Source organism: Lolium perenne, chromosome 3, assembly GCF_019359855.2.
Source record: "Lolium perenne isolate Kyuss_39 chromosome 3, Kyuss_2.0, whole genome shotgun sequence".
Taxonomy (NCBI): domain Eukaryota; kingdom Viridiplantae; phylum Streptophyta; class Magnoliopsida; order Poales; family Poaceae; genus Lolium; species Lolium perenne.
Genome location: NC_067246.2, coordinates 94,154,133 through 94,168,728, shown reverse-complemented (window position 1 = coordinate 94,168,728; position 14,596 = coordinate 94,154,133).

The following is a 14,596-nucleotide window of genomic DNA, read 5'->3' as shown; positions in this document are numbered from 1 at the left end:
TGGAAAAAGCACCGTCGGGATGCAATATTTCGGAAGATCAACAGTTGACGGAAATTATATGAAAATTCCTATTTTTCCAGAAGTCGAAGGGAGCCAGAAGGGGGAGCCGAGGGGACCCGATGTGGGCCCACCTCATAGGCCGGCGCGGCCCAAGGCCTGGCCGCGCCGCCCTGTGAGGAGGGGGCCCACAGCCCCCTCTCGCCTCCTTTTCTTCGCGTACGTCTTCATCCCGAAAACCTAAGCCCCAGAGGATAGTCGCGAAGAGTCACAACCGCCTCTGCGGGGCGGAGAACACCAGAGAGAAAAGAGCTCTCCGGCGGGCAGGAATCCGCCGGGGAAATTCCCTCCCGGAGGGGGAAATCGACGCCATCGTCACCGTCATCAAGCTGGACATCATCTCCATCACCATCATCATCATCTCCATCATCATCACCGCCATCTCCACCGCTGCACCTCGTCACCGCTGTAACAATTCGGGTTGGATCTTGATTGTTTGATAGGGGAAACTCTCCCAGTGTTAATTTCTACTTGTTATTGATGCTATTGAGTGAAACCATTGAACCAAGGTTTATGTTCAGATTGTTATTCATCATCACATCACCTCTGATCATGTTCCATATGATGTCTCATGAGTAGTTCGTTTAGTTCTTGAGGACATGGGTGAAATCTAAATGTTAGTAGTGAATTATGGTTGAGTAATATTCAATGTTATGATATTTAAGTTGTGGTGTTATTCTTCTAGTGGTGTCATGTGAACGTCGACTACATGATACTTCACCATTTATGGGCCTAGGGGAGTGCATCTTGTATTCGGTTGCTAATTGCGGGGTTGCCGGAGTGACAGAAACCTAAACCCCCGTTGGTATATCGATGCAGGAGGGATAGCAGGATCTTAGAGTTTAAGGCTGTGCTTAGATTTATCTTAATTACTTTCTTGTATTTGTGGATGCTTGCAAGGGGTATAATCACAAGTATGTATTTGTCCTAGGAAGGGCGGTGCATTAGCATAGGTTCTCCCACACAACACTTATCAAAACAATGAAGATTAATCAGCTGTAGGAACGGAAAGCACTGGACTAATTTCCCGTGTGTCCTCAAGAACGTTTGGTCATTATAAGTAAACAAACCGGCTTGTCCTTTGTGCTAAAAAGGATTGGGCCACTCGCTGCAATTATTTCTCTCGCATTTTACTTACTCGTACTTTATTTATCTGCTATATCAAAACCCCCTGAATACTTGTCTGTGAGCATTTACAGTGAATCCTTCATCGAAACTTCTTGTCAACACCTTCTGCTCCTCGTTGGGTTCGACACTCTTATTTATCGAAAGTACTACGATACACCCCCTATACTTGTGGGTCATCAGCGTCCGCCCTGATGTCGAATATTTTGACGTCAAATTCCCCGACTCGGTCCAAGGGTGGCGCAAAATATAGTTATACGTCCACGAGGAATGTCCCGACTCGCTGGACTACAACATCGCCCCCTTTGACAGTAGCGCCAAAATTCTTCGCCGCCGATCCTGGGACGCAGAGGCCACCGAAGAAGAGAAAACGGCGACAGAAGCGCTGATGACCCGTATCCACGAGCTCCAAAATACCCGCGGCAAAGAGCTGTCGGGTATCCAAATTACAGCGTATTTCCTTAGGATCAGGGTGCAGCCTCTGCAGGCTCGCAAGAACCCTCTCTGGATGTATGCTGGCGACGAAGACGTGGACCGCCTCTCGAAGGATCTTTTGGTTAAATATCTGGAAAGGCTTGTCCGAAAAATTTCCTCGCTGAGCAAAAAGGATGCCGTTCCAACCTCGTGTCGCGTGGAGCCGTATAGCGACGCCAACGCCCTCCCCAAGGTGAACTATTTTTGTCCTCCCGAAGTTTAGCATTGTCGACTACTATTTTTTGCTGAATTCATTGGTGTAACTTATCGTCAACATGTCTTTGTATCCTGTAGAAACACCAAGTCCTATCTTCTCTTCCTCCCTTACCTGAAGGCGGGGAAGTCGAGGAACGGACCGTCGTTACCGACGACAACCAGGGTACTTCTCGCCCTGAGAGTGAAGTTGCGGGTTCTCACAAATCCGCGGCTTCCTCTGAAAGAGAAGTTGAATCCAAGGCTTCCGAGTCTTCGCGTTCTCTTCCTTCAGCTGCTTCCCCGAAAAATAAGAGGAAAAGAGGGGATGTCGAAGATTCTGGCACCTCCAAAGCGGGTAAATCCCCTGTCGAGAAAACTTCACCCGAAGAAGAGGAGAAAGCCTTCAACCCTTACGACGATGCCCTTGTCAGCTCGTAAGTCTATGTCATCTTTTTGTATTTTGCTATATTGCTTTTTGAGTGTTCTCATGCTTTTTTATGCGTCGTGGCGATGAAGAAGAAGATCCCATTGTTAATGTGACTGCCCCCACAAGCACGTCACATACCTTGGTGCTTTCCGAAACCCGCCGTGCCACAGAAGAAACCTCGCCTCCTCAGCGGGTCATAGGGAACTTGACTCCTGCCGGTAGCCCCCGTGCCCCTTCGCCGAAGAGAGCAAGGGTTGAACTTGGCGAAGAATCAAACCTCCTGACTGGGAGTTCTTCGACTCCCTCTATGGATGATGTAAGGACTCCTCACTTATTTTTTCACTGTCGAACTTTTCTCTCTGGCCTTCTCATCCCTTTTTCTTTTTTCAGCCTCTAATGAAGGAATTTATTCGTCTTGGTACTCAATTTATTAGGTATCGCGACCACGCGAATAGTTTGAAAGGTATTCCTCTTTTCCTTTTCTTATCGAACAAATTTTCCTTTGCTACTTTGTTGTAACTTTTGTCGCTGTCTTTTGCCAGAGGCTCTCACCATAGCTAATAAGCGCGCCGATGATCTCACTCTCGAGCTGGCGAAGAGCGAAAAAGCTCGTGAGAAGGCTGAACTAGACGCTGCCTCGGTTGAGGGTCTTCGAAAAAGACTCCATGACGCTGAAAATGCCTTAAGTGAGCACACAGCCCAACAGCTCGCTCATGAGGGTGAAATTGCCGCCCGCTTGGAGTCGCGGAATCGACGCTTTGTCAGTAAGTACCAGTTACTTTCCTCGAGTTGTCTCCAGCATTAATTTTTACGTATACTTGTTAGTAACCCGGAATTTACTTCAGCAGGGAAAACGAGCCAGGAATTTGAACTTGAAAATCCCGACGATGACCGTCTCCTCGACGCCCTTTCTCTCCTCGAAATTTATGGGGATGAAGTGTGCTTGTGACGGTAAAGCACACGTCCGTTGGGAACCCCAAGAGGAAGGTATGATGAGTACAGCAGCGAGTTTTCCCTCAGTAAGAAACCATGGTTATCGAACCAGTAGGAGATGAAGATCACGTGAAGGTTGTTGGTGAAGGAGTGTAGTGCGGCGCAACACCAGGGATTCCGGTGCCAACGTGGAACCTGCACAACACAATCAAACTACTTTGCCCCAACTTAACAGTGAGGTTGTCAATCTCACCGGCTTGCTGAAAACAAAGGATTAAACGTATGGTGTGGAAAATGATGTTTGCTTGCAGAAAACAAAAGAGAACAATGATTGCAGTAGGTTGTATTTCAGATGTAAAAGAATGGACCGGGGTCCACAGTTCACTAGTGGTGTCTCTCCAATAAGATAAATAACATGTTGGGTAAACAAATTACAGTTGGGCAATTGACAAATAGAGAGGGCATAACAACGCACATACATATCATGATGACTACTATGAGATTTACTTAGGGCATTACGACAAAGAACATAGACCGCCATCCAGCATGCATCTATGCCTAAAAAGTCCACCTTCGGTTTAGCATCCGCACCCCTTCCAGTATTAAGTTGCAAGCAACAGACAATTACATTAAGTACTGTGCGTAATGTAAACAATACAAATATCCTTAGACAAAGCATTGATGTTTTATCCCTAGTGGCAATAGCACATCCACAACCTTAGGGGTTTCTGTCACTCCCCCAGATTCAATGGAGACATGAACCCACTATCTAGCATAAATACCCCCTCTTGGAGTTACAAGTATCAACTTGGCCAGAGCCTCTACTAGCAATGGAGAGCATGAAAGATCATAAACAACACATATATGATAGATCAATAATCAACTTGATATAGTATTCCATATTCATCGGATCCCAACAAACACAACATGTGGCATTACAAATAGATGATCTTGATCATGATAGGCAGCTCAAAAGATCTAAACATGATGGCACAATAGGAGAAGACAACCATCTAGCTACTGCTATGGACCCGTAGTCCAAGGATGAACTACTCACGCATCAGTCCGGAGGCGGGCATGGTGATGTAGTGCCCTCCGGTGATGATTCCCCTCTCCGGCAGGGTGCCGGAGGAGATCTTCTGAACCCCCCCCCCCCCCCCCGAGTTAGGGTTGATGGCGGCGGCGTCTCTGGAACTGTTCTGGTATTTTGGCTCTCGGTACTAGGGTTTTCGGGGACGAAGGAATAAATAGGTGAAGGGGCAGCGTCGGGGGAGCCAGGGGGGTCCCTCCCCACGTCTCGGCGCTGCAGTGGGGCCCCCCGCGCCACCATATGGGGAGGGCCCCCTGCTGGCCTTCCTCGACCCCTCTTCGGTCTTCTGGAACACTCTGTGGAAAATAGGGCCGTGGGATTTTGTTTCATCCAATTCCGAGAATATTTGTAAAACAACTTTTCTGAAATCAAAAACGGCAGAAAACAGGAACTGGCACTGTGGCTTCTTGTTAATAGGTTAGTCCCAGAAAATGCATAAAAACATTATAAAGTGTGAATAAAACATGTAGGTATTGTCATAAAACTAGCATGGAACATAAGAAATTATAGATACGTTGGAGACGTATCAAAGTGCGCCAGAGCATCTCTGATGCCAAGGCGGCATTTTCACGGTTTTTTCCCTACTTCTTCCCGAAGATAGATCAGCCCAACACCTTTGATGCGCTTACCAAGTGCTTCATTCCAAAAGAGGATCTTGGGCTAGCTCTTCGGCAGGAAAATCTAAAGATTGGCGTTGAAGGCACCATCGCTTTGGTTGCCGAGAGCCAACAAAGCGTCGACTGGGCCAAGGTTGGTGACGTGAAGAAGATGGAGACGAAGAGGTGGCAGTCTTTAAGGCTGCCAAGCCGAGCTCGAAGAAAATCCTCTCCTTCCTCGGATACAAGCCAACTCCTTCCCCTAGTTCTGCAAAGCCGGAGGTCAAGTAGACCATCTTGTCCCTGCTTTTTCCTTTTTTCTTCCTCTTTTGTTGCTGTCGCCGTAGTAGCTTTTGCGACAGTGTATCATTGGTTCACTAGGAACCCTCTATTTTGTAATGCTGATGTAAATATCCACATGAATCAATGGAGTGCTATTTTTACAAATTATTGATGTCGATATTTTCTTTTCAGTTGGTTTTTGACAACTATACCGCGGCTCCTCGTTCCTCAAATGCCTTGCCCGCTTCTTCCTTCTCGAGGAAAACTTCCGCTGGTAATCTCAACGAGGATTCTTCGAGTGCTGATCCAGGACAGGATTTTAATGAACTGCGACAGCAGCTACAGGCGATGAAGAAACAAGCACTTATAATTATGAATCAATCTCGAAAGTCATCCGAAAAAGAAAAACTGGCGCTTCATCAAGCCTAGGAAGCGTTGTCTCTAAAGGAGGCCGCAGTCGCCGAAGCTGCACAGGCTGCATCTCGAGAGAATTATATGCTCGAGTTGATGACTGATGCCAGCTTGGATATGGCGGGTACGCTTCCTATCTTTGAGGTTCTTCCCTTCTACTTGCTTCCTGTTTCTTATCAATGTGCTTCCGTTGAATAGGCTCTTTTTTGGATACTGCTGCCGAAGACCAACGTGTGGAGGCAAGATCCACTCATCTTGTGAAGCTTGCCCTGGAGCATGGTTCCAGTTTTTGGGCCACACCGGATCATACCCGAGGGATCGTCAGATTTCAAGATCGCGCAGGTCAAGTTCGTGACTACCTTGATTTCTGTGCGAGAACATTGGCCCTGGTTTACAACACCATGTTTCCTTGAAACACCCAACCAAAGACTCTTCCTGATTTGATGAACAAGTTCAGAGATGCTCCTCGGATCCATGAATTTGTGAAAGCCCAATTAACTGCGGGAGCCCGATTTGCTATGATCATGCTGCAAGTCGTCTATCCAAAATTGGATATGACTAAAATCGTTGAACTGTGCCATGCTAAACTAAAGAGACGAAGGAGGAATATCGAAAAAATCAACGAGATTGTCACGCCCGTAGCCGAAGAAATGATGGATGATTTGCTTTGGATGGATGCTGAGTTCTTCGTGAAGGGCAATTATGCTGAACATATGAGTGCCTCTGCTGACGATGAAAGGGTTAACATAGATGACCTGATGGGTCACGAATAGTTTTCTTGTAAGATATCTTGTACTGCCGAAATTTTCTGCCGAAATTTTCTGCATAAAAGGATCCTGTATATTGTAAGTGCTATCTTGTAAGATATCTTGTATGTTTTCTTTCCGTCTAGCCCCCGAGCGTTTGTCGGCAACTATACTTTTTTTATGTTGGTTGGTTTGCGAGGTTTTTTAGACCAAGGAAAAATAGCTTTGAAATTTATATATTGTAGACTTGAGTATATATATTGTATTTGCGGGTTGCAAGCCCCCGAGCCTGTCGAAGAAAGCGACGTATATCACCAATATCTTTATTATATTGCAGCACCGCGAGTCCGCCTCATTAAAAACCTTCCAGCCCCACTTGGTGCCCTGAAAGGAAAAGAGTGCGTCTGAAAACTCGCGGGCGTTTCAGTACATTGTATGTTTACATAGATGACTATATTTCGACTTAGGCGTAAAAACGCCTAAGCTGCGCCACGTTCCAAGGATTTGGCTCATCGATCCCTGTCTTCTTGTCCTTTATCCTGTATGCTCATCCTTCAATTACTTATGTGACGATGTACGGGCCTATCCATGGCGACTCGAGTTTTTCATGGCTATTTTGCGTTAGCCAAAGAACTAGGTCGCCTACCTGGAAAGACCTTGGTCGCAAACGTCGACTGTGGTAGTTTTTCATATCTTGCTGGTACTTGGTGACCCTTGACAATACCTCGTCTCGAGCTTCGTCGAGTGCATCAACATCATCTTCCAGTGCCTTTCTCGAGGTTTCTTCATTGAATTCCGCCACTCTCGGGGAATTGTGTTCTATTTCTATCGGCAGCACTGCCTCAGCTCCATGGACCAGAAAGAATGGAGTTTCTTGTGTCGCTATATTTGGTGTTGTTCGTATACTCCATAGCACGCTAGGCAACTCCTCTGGCCAGGTATGTCGAGTTTTTTCCAATGGTGTAAGCAGGCGCTTCTTGATGCCATTGCAAATAATACCGTTTGCCTTTTCGACATGACCGTTGGTTTGCGGGTGCGCAACTGAAGCAAATTGTAATTTGATACCTACCTCTGCGCAATATGCCTTGAACTCCTTGGATGTGAAATTACTGCCGTTGTCTGTGACTATGCTATGTGGAACTCCGAACCGGAAAACGATAATCTTGATGAATTTGATTGCCGACGCTGCATCTGGTGAATTTATCGGCTTCGCCTCGATCCACTTCGTGAATTTATCGACAACTACGAGCATGTACTCGTATCCTCCTGGCCATGCTTTATGTAATTTTCCCACCATATCAAGACCCCATTGAGCAAAGGGCCATGATAATGGTATTGGCATCAACTCCGCTGCCGGAGAATGAGGTTTCGCGGCAAACCTTTGACAGGCATCACAGGTACGCACTATGTCCTTTGCATCTTCGATTGCTGTTAGCTAGTAAAATCCTGCTCTGAAAACCTTGGCTGCTATAGCTCGACTACTCGCGTGGTGTCCACACACTCCTTCGTGTACATCCTTTAACAGCAATCGACCTTCCTCGGGTGTGACACACCGCTGCAAGACTCCCGATATACTCCTCTTATAAAGCTTGCCTTTAACCACGGTGAAGGCTTTGGATCGTCGAATAACTCGCCTTGCTTCTACTGGATCCTCGGGTATTTCTTTCCTTAGGATATACACGATGTAAACCTGCATCCAGGGGACTTGCAATACCATCACCTCATGTGATTCTTCGTCATCCCCTGATATGCTTGCTTCCGATGCTGCCAGAGCCCCCGAGTCTTTCCCAACCTTCTCCTTCTTCTTTGTTTGTTTCTTTACCTTAGTCGACCTTTCATTTATCTCCTCCCAAAACACACCAGGTGGTATTGCCAAGCATTGTGATCTGATGTTTGCGAGAACATCGGCTTCATCGTTGCTAAGTCTACTGACATGATTCATTTCACATCCATCAAAGAGCTTCTCGAGTTCATTGTACACCTCCTTGTATGCTATCATACTATCAATTACTGCGTCACACTGATTCATCACTTGTTGAGCCACCAGTTGGGAGTCGCAATTTTTTTTTAATCGGGTTGCGCCACAAGCTTTCGCCATCTTCATCCCATGTATCAGTGCTTCGTACTCTGCTTCATTGTTTGATGCATTGGGGAACGTCGTCCGCAGCACGTACTTCATTTTGTCTCCTTGAGGTGAAACCAATATCACGCCTGCTCCAGCTCCTTCTAACCTTTTGGACCCGTCGAAGTTCATAGTCCAAGTTCTCGATAAATCTGGGGGTCCCATATTTTGGAGCTCCATCCACTCTGCGACGAAGTCTGGCAGGATCTGTGATTTTATTGCTTTTCTTTTTTCATATGTGATGTCCCGAGGGGAAAGCTCTATTCCCCAAAGGGAGACACGACCCGTAGCTTCAGGGTTATTCAATATATTGGACAAAGGCGCCTCATTGACCACTATGATCGGGTGTGCCAAAAAATAGTGTCGCAATTTTCTTGCGGTTGTGAATACTCCATATGCTAACTTTTGGTACTACGGGTACCTTTGTTTTGAAGGCGATAAAACTTCACTGATGAAGTATACCGGTTGCTGGACTCCATGAAGTTTTCATTCTTCTTCTCGCTCCACCACAAGTACTGTGCTGACCACCTGAGGTGTGGCCACGATATATAATAAGAGAGGTTCCTTTTCCTTGGGCGCCACCAATATTGGTGGTGTCGAAATTGTGCGTTTGAGATCTTCAAAGGCTCTGTCTGCTTCTTCGTTCCACTCGAACTTTTCTCCCTGTTTGATCAAAGCATAGAACGGCAGCGCCTTTTCTCCCAACCTGGCGACGAACCTGCTCAAAGTTGTGACTCGCCCGGTTAGCTGTTGTATTTCCTTGAGCTTTGTTGGCTTCCTCATTGTCACGATGGCCTGGATTTTCTCTGGGTTGGCCTCGATCCCTCTTGCTGACACCAAGAAACCGAGAAGTTCTCCCGCAGGAACGCCAAAAGAGCACTTCGCCGGGTTCAGCTTGAGGCAGAACTTGTCGAGGTTGTCGAAAGTTTCTTTGAGATCGTCGATCTGGGTTGACCCTTTGTTTGTCGTTATCATGACATCGTCTATGTATACTTGAACATTTTTGCCAATCTGAGTGGCGATACACTTCTGCATCATCCGCTGATATGTTGCTCCCGCGTTTTTCAACCCGAAAGGCATTGTTCTATAGCAGAACACTCCATATGGTGTTATAAAAGCTGTTTTGACCTCATCTTCTTCTTTTAAGCGGATCTGGTTGTAACCAGAAAACGCGTCCAGGAAGGAATGACGTTCACAACCTGCCGTAGAGTCGATAATTTGATCGATCCTTGGGAGGGGAAAGTGATCCTTTGGACAATGTTTATTGAGACACGTGAAGTCGACGCACATGCGAAGGACTTCTGTGTTTTTCTTCGGGACTAACACTGGGTTAGCTACCCAAGTGGCCTCTGTGTGCAACTCTTTGATGAACCCAGCTTTTCTGAGTCGATTTATTTCTGATAGCATAGCTTTGCGGTTTGGTTCCGAAAAATGCCGCAAAGGTTGTCTGATGGGCCTGGCCAATGGATCCAAGTTTAGCGGGTGCTCGACAAGTTCCTTGGGTACTCCTGGCATGTCTGCTGGACACCATGCGAAGATTTCCCAGCGCTCACGGAGGAACTCGACGAGCGCGCTTTCCTATGCGAGGTCCATGTTTGTTGCGATAGCTGCCGTCTTCTTGGGATCCGTCGGGTGAATCTGTACTTCCTTTGAATTTTTGGTTGTGTCAAAGGTTGGCTCCTTTAGCGGCCTCCCTGCATCCGGTAACACATCATAATTAGTTGTGACCTTGACGCCATGTACTCTGCCTGCATCCCGAAAGTTTCTGACAACCGATGAAAATCTTTGTCGCATTTATCCGCTAGTGCAAAACTTCCCTTCACCGTAATTGGACCTCTGGGTCCAGGGAGTCTCCATAACAAGTATGTGTAATGTGGAACCGCCATAAACCTGGCATACGCGGGTCGTCCCAGTAGAGCATGGTACTGTGATGGGAAGTCCACGACTTCGAACTCCAACCTTTCTATCATGTAATTTTCTCGAGTTCCAAACTGAACGTCGAGATTGATCTTCCCTAGCGGGTAACTTGGCTTGTCTGGTATGATTCCATGGAAACGTGTGTCGGTTGGTTTTAAGTTTGCCAAGGATATGTTCATCTTCCTCAACGTATCTGCGTACATGAGGTTTAAACTGCTGCCTCCATCTATGAATACTCGCGAGACGTCGAATCCTGCGATCACTGCTGGTAAGATCAAAGCTGATTGCCCTGGTCGAGGGACTTGCTGCGGGTGGTCCGCAATGGTGAAGCTAATATCTTGTCCCGACCAATTCAGCTACTCAATTTTTGGTGGAGGCATCTTCTCTGCCATAAAGACCTGTCGCGAAATTACTTTTTGAGCTCTGTTTGATGGCCCGGCCTTCTGAATCATCGACACCGCACCGTTGGTGTCAATATAAGGAGGCGATTGTGGTGCTACCGCTATTCGTAACTGATGTCGATTTTCGTCCGTGATCGCGGGAGGAGGTGGAAGGTGCATCTCACTCCTTGGCCCCTGAGGGTTTCTATTTGCTGTCTATGCGTTGGCATGCCCCGCAAATCTGTTCAGCGCCTGGAAATTTCAGCAATCCTTCTGCAAATGTCCCGACCGCCTTTTCCCATTGTTATCGAGATAGAAGTGCATCTGACATGGTCCGTTCATCATTTCTTCGGGAGATATGTATGGCCTCTGGAACCTTGGACCATTATTTTGCCTGTTAGGGCGCGGACTATCTCTGTAGTCGCTACGCTGTTCTCCACTTTTTTGATAATCATCCCGATTATTATTTCCGCTATTTCCTCGGAAGCTGATGTCTACGTGTGCTTCTATTCTTGTAGACAGTGTTGGGCCTCCAAGAGCAGAGGTTTGTAGAACAGCAGCAAGTTTCCCTTAAGTGGATCACCCAAGGTTTATCGAACTCGGGGAGGAAGAGGTCAAAGATATCCCTCTCAAGCAACCCTGCAATCACGATACAAGAAGTCTCTTGTGTCCCCAACACACCTAATACACTTGTCAGATGTATAGGTGCACTAGTTCGGCGAAGAGATAGTGAAATACAAGTAATATGGATGAATATGAGTGGTAATAGCAATCTGAAATAAAGATGGCAGCGAGTAAACATGCAACAGAACAGTAAATAAATGGAGTTTCAGTGCTTGGAAACAAGGCCTAGGGATCATACTTTCACTAGTGGACACTCTCAACATTGATCACATAATAAAACCACTCTACACTCTCTTGTTGGATGATGAACACCATTCATTGCGTAGGGCTACAAGAGCACCTCAATGCCGGAGTTAACAAGCTCCACAACATTCAATGTTCATATTTAAATAACCTTAGAGTGCATAATAGATCATTGCAATTATACCAAGTACTAACATAGCATGCACACTGTCACCATCACACTATGAAAGGAGGAATAGATCACATCAATACAATCATAGTAATAGTTAACTCCATAATCTACAAGAGATTACAATCATAACCTACGCCAAGAACTACATGATGCACACACTGTCACCATTACATCATGAAGGAGGAATAGAGTACTTTAATAACATCACCAGAGTAACACATAGATGAATAGTGATACAAAGCTCATATGAATCTCAATCATGTAAGGCAGCTCATGAGATCATTGTATTGAAGTACATAGGAGAGAGATTAACCACATAGCTACCGGTACAGCCCTTAGCCTCGATGGAGAACTACTCCCTCCTCATGGGAGACAACAGTGGTGATGAAGATGGCGGTGGTGTCGATGGAGAAGCCTTCCGGGGGCACTTCCCCGTCCCGGCGGCGTGCCGGAACAGAGACTTTTGTCCCCCGAATCTTGGCTTGGCAATGGCGGCGGCTGCGTAACTTTTCTCGTCCCGTGGCTTTTCCGTATCGAAGATTTAGGTCAGGGAGCATTAAATAGGCGAAGAGGCGGAGTCGGAGGGCTTACGGAGCCGCCACACAATAGGGGGGCACCCCCCCCTTGGGCCGCGCCGCCACCCTGTGTGGGCCCCCCAGGGCTCCCCTCTGGTGCCTCTCCGGTGTTCTGGAAGCTTCGTGCAATTATAAGATGCTGGGCGTTGATTTCGTCCAATTCCGAGAATATTTCCTTACTAGGATTTCTGAAACCAAAAATAGCAGAAAACAGGAACTGGCACTTCGGCATCTCGTCAATAGGTTAGTTCCGGAAAATGCATAATAATGACATAAAGTGTGAACAAAACATGTAGGTATTGTCATAAAACAAGCATGGAACATAAGAAATTATGGATACGTTTGAGACGTATCAGAAGCCGGCCGATATTTGGCCGGGACCATCATAGTCGGAATATTGGCGAGAGAATCGTCGTCTATTTTGAATGTTTCGATTGTTCTCCTCAGGCGACCTATGCCGTTTATTATGAACAACATCTTCTCCATCAGCCCAGCGATTCACTATTTCCATCAATGCTGCTATGGTTTTTGGATTAGTCCTTCCCAAGTCCTCGATGAAATCTTTTCTTCGGATCCAAGCGACAAAAGCATCTATCGCCCTCTCATCAGATATGTTTTCTGCCGAGTTTTTAATGATGTTCCACCTCTGGATGTACATCCTCATCGACTCATCATACTTCTGTCGACAAGCTCTCAATTGTTCTATTGACGTAGGTTTCTTGCATGTTGACAAGAAATTCTTCACGGACATATCCTCAAAGGCCTCCCAGCTGTCGATGGATCCAGGTGGTAGCTTCTTGATCCATGATCGTGCCGCACCACTCAAATACACCTGGATGCTCTGCATGGCAGGTGCTTTGGTTCCACCTGTCAATTTCAATGTTTCCAAGTAGTCGACTAGCCAATCCTCCAGATCTTGCAAACCATCGAACTTCTTGTAGTTATCAGGTAATTTGAAACCAGACGGTACCCGCGTTTTGTGAACTCGTCGAGTAAAACAAGGGAGTCCGCACATCTCCTCGTCAACCTCTGGTGACTGCCGACGTTCTCCCCTTTCTTGGCGCGCCCTGTCGACCTGCGCCTGTGTCATTGTATCTCTTGCCGATGTTCTTGGGGGATTCTGAACCACCACTGTAGGTCGTGGACTATTTTGTCTTGCGGCACCTTCTGGAGGTGTGCTTGTTCCTGCAAACGCTGTCCCCATGACTCCGACTCCTGGCATGGCCATGTTATACAATGCCTCTCTTGGATCTCCTGGGGGTGGCCTGTTCGCCAGTATGAAGGCATGTGTCGCCATATATCTAGCTTCCGGTGTTTTGGGAATAATGTTTCCTCTTGTGTCTATTGACATAAAAGACATGTCGAGGTTCTGGATCAGATTCTCCCTCTCGGCTTCAGGTATGTTCTGCAGCCGCGATCTTCCCCTATTACGAGCATCTCTGTGACTATCTCCCGAAGTTCCTGATTGTCGGCTCATCTCTGCCCTTCTTCGGCTTGACGCGGAAGCTGCGGCCTTTCTCCTATTAAGCTCAGCTGTCTGCTTTTCAAGTTCTCGTCCAGCATGGGCGAGTCTATATTGGTATGCTTGTAATTCTTCTGCCGTAGCAGTTGTATTCATCGGCTCTGTACCGTCCATGGCTTTTGCGGCTCTGTCCCAAGACGCTTGTGGAAGTTGTACCCTTAGTCGCGGTGTAGGCCCGACATATTTGGTGCCCAAACCTCGCATGAGATTAGCGGGATCGACGTATGGATTTCCCGCATCATCGAAAGCCTCTGACGTCTCCTCCGGGCGACCTGCTTCTCCAACTACATAAACTTGATGATATTTTGAAGCTATTTCATTGCTGGGACTGGTGACACCGTCGTACAGATCGGTGAAGACCTCCCGAACATAAGTAGATTTGTCGATGAAGTTGTAGCTGTCGACGCTGTCTGAATCGCTGCTTATATTGGAGTCCGCAAACGACTCGAAGGACATGCCGCCGAAGGTCTTGACGAGTTCTCCGCTCGATGACGACTTGTCGAAGCGCGACGACGAGATTTCCTCGGCATCGATCTTGAATGACGACGACGATTCCGAAAAACCGGAGTAGGCCGTCGACGATCCCGACGAAACCGGAACCTCGAGGTGATGCGACCCCTCTTTTCCGACGGGGAAGTCGAACCTCCCAAACGTCATCTCCATAGGCTCCTCCAGATACGCATATGCATCCACACGGGAGAGCGG